Genomic DNA, 8,819 nt, shown 5'->3' on the forward strand with positions numbered 1-8,819 from the left:
CGACTAAGCGACTTCACTTTCACTTCACTTGCATATGCATATTCCAAACAAAGACCATCTCTTCAAGGATTCTTGGGGCTTCCCTGGTGGCTCCTGCCTGCCATGCTGGAGAGCATTCAATCCCTGGGTCAGGAAGCTCCCCTGGAGGAGGGAATGGCAACCCACTCCAGTATTCTTGCCTGGAGAATTCCATGGACAGAGGAGCCTGGGGAGCTACAGTCCATGAGGTCGCAAAGAGTCAGACAGGAGTGAGTGACTAACACACTTTTATGGATTCTTGTCCTTTTTTGTGTGACTAAGGCCTAGTCAATCCTAAAGGAAATTAGTCCTGAATATTCATTCCAAGGACTGATGCTGAAGTTGAAGCTCCAATACTTTGGCCACCTGATGTGAAGAACTGACTCATTGGAAAAGACTCTGATGCTGGGCAAGATTGAAGGTAGGAGGAAAAGGGGAAGACAGAGGATGAGATGGTTGGATGACATCACTGACTCCATGGACATAAGTTTGAGCAAGCTCTGGGAGTTGGTGATGGACAGGGAAGCCTGGCGTGCTGCAGTCCATGGGGTCGAAAAGAGTTGGACATGACTGAGTTGACTGAACTGAACTGAAGGCCGGTAATGGTTAACTGCTGCTGCTAAATTGCTTCAGTCGTGTCCGACTCTGTGCAACCCCATAGACGGCAGCCCACCAGGCTCCCCTATCCCTGGGATTCTCCAGGCAAGAACACTGGAGTGGGTTGCCATTTACTCCTCCAATGCATGAAAGTGAAAAGTGAAAGTGAAGTCGCTCAGTCGTGTCCGACTCCTAGCGACCCCATGGACTGCAGCCTACCAGGCTCCTCCGTCCATGGGATTTTCCAGGCAAGAGTACTGGAGTGGGGTGCCATTGCCTTCTCCAAATGATTAACTAACATAACTTAAAGAATGTAATCTAAAATGGCATGAAATGGTAATATGCAGAGACTCAGGCCTTGGGATGCAGTTCTAGTGTGAGAAACAGACAATACAGAAGCAGACAAATAAATAAGAAAATGGGGCATGGACTTGGAGAAGGGCTGAGAGAGAGGTGGCTACATCAGATAGTGGTCATGGGAGGCATCAGAGTTTAGGCCAAAAGAAGTTAGAGGGAACAGTCTCCAAGACCACTCTGACTTCTGACACCAACTACAAGTTCAGTAACTCACTGGAGGGACTCACAGAATTCACTAAAAACTGAAATGCTCACAGTTGGGGTTTAACACAGGGAATGGATACAGATTAATGTCAGCAAAGGGCAGACATGCTTGGTGGGGGCAGGGGGGAGGACGTCATGGCTGTACCAAATGTGAAGCTTCTGATGTCTTCTCCTTGGATAGTCCAGACACATTACTTTCACAGCACTGATGTGTGTCAGAATACATGAAGTTGCCAACAAGAAAAGTTCACCCAGGCCATCAAATTCTGAGTTTTTATTGGGGCTCCATTGCACAAGCTTGATTGATTGGTTAATTGCCCTCCTGGTTGATCTAAGACTCCAGATTAGCTGGTCCCTATGAATTGGGTGATCCCAGGAGTAGAAAATGGCAACTCACTCCAGTATTCTTGCCTGAAAAATTCCATGGACAGAGGTACCTGAAGGGCTACAGTCTATGGGGTCACAAAGAGTTGGACATGACTGAGCGACTTCACTTTTCAAACTTGGGTGAACTAGAGGCAAACTTGTCCCTTCTTAATTTATGACTTTGATATGTTTTTCATAATTTAAATCAAAATCAGTAAATTGAAGGATATGGATTGAACAAAAATTTTCCATTTTGACTAAGCAATTAAAACAAAGTGTTGGCAGGGGAAAAGTGGGCAATTGTACAGAGATTTTCTAAGAATGAGGTTAATATAAAGGAAGTAAAACTGAGAGAGGCTAGACAAAAAACACTTGGTCCTGTACACAGCATTTGAGCTCCTCTGTCAAGGAGTACCTGAAACAAGCACACTCCAGGACTTTCATGAGCCAATGAAATCTTTTTCAGTTTCTTCACTTAGAATAAAAAAACCCTAATATATTGCTAGGAGAATTAAAATAGACAGATTACAGGCTAGGAGCTAGGTTACCTTTAAAATACAAGGTCTTAGGGAATAGGGGCTTTAATCTTTCTTATTCACCACTGTCTTGTAGCTCCAATCCCTACAAAATTTCTGGCAAGTTGGAGGCACTCAATACATAAATATAATTCAAAAAGACACATGTACCTCAGTGTTCATAGCAGCACTATTTACAATAGTGAAGACATGGAAACAACCTAAATGTCCAACAACAGATGAATGGATAAAGAAGACATGATACATGTATGCAATGGAATACTACTCAGCCATAAAAAAGAATGAAGTAATGCCATTTGCAGCAACATGGACGGACCTGGAGACTATCATACTAAGTGAAGTAAGTCAGAAAGAGAAAGAAAAATACCAAATGACATAGCTTATATGTGGAATCTAAAGTGTCACAAGTGAACTTATCTACAAATCAGAAACAGACTCACGTAGAGAACAAAATTGTGGTTCCCAAGGGGGTAGGGGTTGAAAGGGGAATGGCTTGGGAATTTAGAATTAGCAGATGCAAACCATTATATATAGAATGGATAAACAACAGGGATCTACTGTATGGCACAGAAAACTATATTCAATATCCTGTGACAATGGAAAAGAATATGAAAAAGAACGTGTGTGTGTGTGTGTGGATAACTGAACCACTTTTCTATGTGTTAGAAATAAACACAATATTATAAATAAACTATATTTCAGTAAAATAAAGTAATAATAGATGTCGAGACCTGGCTTTGAATCCCAGTTCTGCTATTTCCTATGTGTGACTTTGGACTGTGAAGATATATAAAGGGAGACCTCACTAAAATGGAGTCAAGAGGCCAGAGGAGGAGCTCTCACTCAATGTCAATACAGATCCCAGCAGGAAGAGATGGTACCTTGCTGGGAAGTGACATTACTACCGCCAACAAGAGAAAGTTTTTTCTCCTGGCCTGGCAACAACTCAGTCAGTGAGAGACCAGCACAATTCAGTCAATGAAAGTCACTGTATTTCAAATTCTTAGTTTCTTCCCATGGACTTTTTGTTCCCAATAACCCCTCCCAGGTGCCCCCTCTCCCCTGTAAGAGTTTTCTTTCTTTTGTTTTACCAGACTTGTTTGTAGTTTGCCATATTTGCATGTTCCAAGTAGAAATTCTTTGCTGCTTGGGAATAAACCCATGTTGCTGGTAAAATAACTGGTGGTCTTATTGTTTTAGGTTTCCAGAACAAAAAGACTAACCTCTCGAAGACTCAGTTTTCCTGCCTGTGAAGTGGTGTTAAGGCTGCTTTCAAGCTGAAAAGCTGTGTGTGACTTTGTCATCTTGACCCCACTACGCCTCGAGAAACTGAGCTGATTACTCTTAGAAATAATTAACATGTAATAAAAAATCTAAACTACACATGGTAAGATTTGTTACAAATTTTAAAAACTGAAAAGTTATACCTGGTTAGTAACAGCAAAAAAAAAAAAAAAATTACCCAGGAAAATTAGGTTTGGGAAAAAGAATCATTAACATAAAATTAACCTCCTAAAAGTGAATACTGCAAAATTTGCTCTTATTTCAAAAACTGATGAAAGCATCAAATCTTAACAGACTTTAGATGTGCAAAATCAGCCTGGAGAAACTGCATCGAGTAAAAAGTATTTACACACACTTTAGAAAAGGCAGAGGAACCAGAGATCAAATTGCCAACATCCATTGGATCATAGAAAAAGCAAGAGAATTCCAGAAAAACATCTACTTCTGCTTTATTGACTAAGCCAAAGCCTTTGACTATGTGGATCACTACAAACTGTGGAAAATTCTTAAAGAGATGGACATACCAGACCACCTTACCTGCCTCCTGAGAAATCTGTATGCAGGTCAAGAAGCAACACTTAGAACCAGACATGGAACAATGGACTGGTTCCAAATTGGGAAAGGAGTACAATAAGGCTGTATATTGTCACCCTGCTTATTTAACTTCTATGCAGAGTACATCATGCAAAACGCTGGGCTAGATGAAGCACAAGCTGGAATCAAGATTTCCAGGAGAAATATCAGTTACCTCAAATACACAGATGAAAGTGAAAGTGTCCTTTCACTCAGTCGTGTCCGACTCTTTGCAGCCCCGTGGACTATACAGTCCATGGAATTCTCCAGGCCAGAATACTGGAGTGGGTAGCCTTTCCCTTCTCCAGAGGATTTTTCCAACCCTGGGATAGAACCCAGGTCTCCTGCATTGCAGGCAGATTCTTTACCAACAGAGCTATCAGGGAAGCCCAGATATGCAAATGACACCACCCTTATGGCAGAAAGCAAAGAGGAACTAAAGAGCCTCTTAAATAAAGTAAAAGAGGAGAGTGAAAAAGCTGGCTTAAAACTCAACATTCAAAAAACTAAGACTGGCATCCAGTCCCATCACTTCATGGGAAATAGATGGGGAAACAATGAAAACAGTGAGAGACTTTATTTTCTTGGGCTCCAAAATCACTGCAGATGGTGACTGCAGCCATGAAATTAAAAGACGCTTGCTCCTTGGAAGCAAAGCTATGCAAACCTAGACAGCATATTGAAAGCAGAGACATTACTTTGCTGACAAAAGTCCATATAGTCAAAGCTATGGTTTTTCCAGTAGTCATGTATGGATGTGAGAGTTGAACCATAAAGAAAGCTGAGCATTGAATAATTGATGCTTTTACACTGTGGTATTGGAAAAGACTCTTAAGAGTCTCTTGGACAGCAAGGAGATCCAATCAGTCAATCCTAGAGGAAATCAGTCCTGAATATTCATTGGAAGGACAGATGCTGAAGCTGAAGCTCCAATACTTGACCACCTGATGTGAAGAACTGAGTCCTTAGATAAGGCCCTGATGCTGGGAAAGATTGAAGGTGGGAGGAGAAGGGAGTGACAGAGGATGAGCTGGTTGGATTACATCACCAACTCAATGGACCTGAGTTGGAGCAAGCTACAGGAGTTGGTGATGGACAGGTAAGCCTGACGTGCTTCAGTCCATGGAGTCGTAAAGAGTCAGGCACGACTGAGCCACTGAACTGACTGAATGATTGAACGGATCTGCACACACACCCATACTTTCCAATGACAAAAGCTGTAATAAAGAAATGTTTTACACTAACTAGTTATTGATTAATGAATAAAACCTTGGCAGTGAAAGGTACAAAGGAAAGAACTGATCTTTCTCAGTCAGGTTGGAGTATTGACTCAGACAGGCAGGTCTGACACAGGTACTCAGCCATCAGAGCTCACTTTTCATCTCTCAGGTGATTCCTCTGCATCGGTGTCTGGCTGGGCCAGACTCAGTCCCAGGGAAAAGAAACAGCACCTTTTCTGGGTTGCAGCTTCATTCCTGAACTTCACTCTGATTGGATCAGTTCAGTTCAGTTCAGTAGCTCAGTCGTGTCCGACTCTTTGCAATCCCATGGACTGTAGCACGCCAGGCTTCCCTGTGCATCACCAACTCCCGGAGCTTACTCAAACTCACGTCCATTGAGTCGGTGATGCTATCCAACCATCTCATCATCTGTCTTCCCCTTCTCCTCCTACCTTCAATCTTTCCCAGCATCAGGGTCTTTTCCAATGAGTCAGTTCTTCACATCAGGTGGCCAAAGTATTGGAGTTTCAGCTTCAGCATCAGTCCTTGCAATTAATATTTAGGACTGATTTCCTTTAGGATTGACTGGTTTGATCTCCTTGCAGTCCAAGGGACCCTCAAGAGTCTTCTCCAACACCACAGTTCAAAAGCATCAATTCTTCAGTGCTCAGCTTTCTTTATAGTCCAACTCTCACTCAGCTGGGTTTATTTGCCTACCTTCCAACCCATCACAAGTCAGGTGACTTTGCGGCTGTGATAGGTCAAACCAGGTCATGTGACCCGCCCGAGACCAGAAATGCCTGGCACAAAATCACTGGCAGAGGGAGGTCTGATGAACAAGCCTGTAGAAGGATGAAGGTTTCTGGGTGGCTGAATAACCCACTCCATCCCACTCGATTCCAGTGAAGATACACTCATTAGCAAGAAGTGAAAAAGGAAGACATTGGGATCCTTCAGTTGCACTGTGTAGAACACTAATTAAGGCATTGAATTGCGCTAACACAGTTCCCTCTGGAAGACACTTTGTTAAAATGAATACTTAACTGATGTCAAAACAATTTTGATTAAACGTGTTTATCCATAAACGTTCTCTGGATTCCGAATGTGACATCTAAACATCCAGTCTCTGTGGCGTTTCACTTGGAAAAATGGAGTCCCACAGTCAAGGCAATTGAAACCGATTCCAGTCTTTATTATTTCTAAGAATATTAGATGAGGTCTCATTTGTAACTCCCAAGATCTCTCTTTAAACCCTTTCTACAGTTTCCTAGTGTTCCGTGTATTTTATACCCTACCTGCATCTGCTTGTGTGCTCAGTTGTATCCAGTTGTATCTGTGTGACCCCATGGACCGCAGCCTGCCAGGCTCCTCTGTCCATGAGATTTTCCAAGCAAGAATACTGGAGTAGGGTTGCCATTTCTGCCTCCACTGGATCTTTCCAACCCAGGGGTTGAACTGAGGTCTTCTGCTTTAGCAGAGGTATTCTTTACCACTCAGCCACCTGGGGAGCCCTTTATACCTTAAAGTTCCCAGAATATCATCTTTCTTGCTCATCACACCCTAAACTTCCCCACCAGAGCACTTTCTTTCCATCTACCATCATTGTTAATTTCTCTCCAATAAGTATTGGCCTAGGTCAGGAAGATTCACTGGAGGAGGGCCTGGCAACCCACTCCAGTATTCTTGACTGGAGAATCCCAGGGACAGAGGAGCCTGGTGGGACTACAGTCCATAGGGTTGCAAAGAGTCAAACACAACTGAAGCAATTTAGCATGCATACAAGTTTTGATGTTACCTTTTCCTCCCCTTCCCACAACAGATATTCCAAAGCATATAATATGGAGAGAGAAGCTGGATGATGTTGAATTGTCAACCAGAACTTTCTTATCCTGCCAGGGAAGGAATGAAAGTGTGACTACTAATACATAATTCATCACTTTTGTCCCTATTCAGTTCAGTTCAGTTCAGTTGCTCAGTCATGTCTGACTCTTTGCGACCCCATGAATTGCAGCATGCCAGGCCTCAAACTCATGTCCATCAAGTCAGTGATGCCATCCAGCCATCTCATCCTCTGTCGTCCCCTTTTCCTCTTGCCCCCAATCCCTCCCAGCATCAGAGTTTTTTCCAGTGAGTCAACTCTTCGCATGAGGTGGCCAAAGTCCTGGATTACGTACATACAAATGTAGTCGAATGTTTCTGGGGTTGAAATATCAGTTAGGCCACAGTAGTGGGTTCAGCAGTGGGTTCAAAATACCTGCTACTCAAGATTGAAAGAGACCTATATTCCCAGGAAAGAGAATCTGATTACTTAGTATTAACCACCCAGGATGGATGGGGGAACTAACACTGGGGCAGACAAATAAATAAATATTTTAAAAATTTTTCTTTAATTTAAAATTAAATTAAAAATTTAGCTTCTGGAGGACAGGGCATATTTCTCATATATCGCTTTTCAAGGACAGTTACAAGTAAATGAATGAAAGAATAAGTAGGTAAGGACAATAACACATTGATCTTTGTATTTGTCCTCCCTACTCACATATCTATGTTTTGGGTTGACATATACTGAACAAATAAATCATACATTTAGTCACCACAGAGTAGAAGAGCCTGTTGTGATTGCTGTTCAGTTGCTAAGTCTTGTCCTACTTTTTGCAACCTCATGGACTGTAGCATGCCAGGCTTCCCTGTCCCTCATTATCTCCCAGAATTTGCCCAAGTTCATGTCCACTGAATCAATGATACCATCCAACCATCTCATCCTCTGTCACCCTCTTTCCTTGTGCCGTCAATCTAAGTATCAGGGTCTTTTCCAATAAGTCGACTCTTTGCATCAAGCGGCCAAATGATTGGAGCTTTAGCTTCAGCATCACTCCTTCCAATGAATATACAGGATTGATTTCCTTTAGGACTAACTGGTTTGATCTCCTTGTTGTCTAAGGGAGTCTCAAGAGTCTTCTCCAGCACCATAGGCATCAATACTTTGGTGCTCTGCCTTCCTTATGGTCCAACTCTCCATCCGTACATGACTACTGGAAAGACCATTGCCTTGACTATATGGACCTTTGTCAGCAAGGTGATGTCTTTGCTTTTTAATATGCTGTCTATATTTGTCATAGCCTTCCTTTCAGTAATCAAGTATCTTCTAATTTCATGGCTGCAGTCACCATCTGCAGTGGTTTTAGAGTGGAAGAAGAGAAAAGCTGCCATGCTTTCACTTTCTCCCCTTCTATTTGCCATGAAGTGATGGGACCAGATACCATGATCTTACTTTTTTAATATTGAGTTTTAAGCTGGCTTTTTCACTCTCCTCTTTAACCTTCATCGGGAGGTTCTTTAGTTCCTTTTCACTTTCTGCCATTAGGGTGGTATCATCTGAATATCTAAGGTTGTTAACGTTTCTCCTGGCAATCTTGATTCCAGCTTGTGCTTCATTGAGCCTGGCATTTTGCAAGCTGTACTCTGCATTTAAGTTAAATAAACAGAGTGACAATATACAGCCTTGTCATACTCCTTTCTCAATTTTGAACTAGTCAGTTGTTCCATGTAAGGTTCTAACTGTTGCTTCTTGACCCAGATACAGATTTCTTGAGAGATGGGTAAGATGGTCTGGTATTCCTATCTCTTTAAGAATTTTCCACAGTTTGTTGTGATCCACACAATT

Source organism: Bos mutus, chromosome 17, assembly GCF_027580195.1.
Source record: "Bos mutus isolate GX-2022 chromosome 17, NWIPB_WYAK_1.1, whole genome shotgun sequence".
NCBI classification, from domain to species: domain Eukaryota; kingdom Metazoa; phylum Chordata; class Mammalia; order Artiodactyla; family Bovidae; genus Bos; species Bos mutus.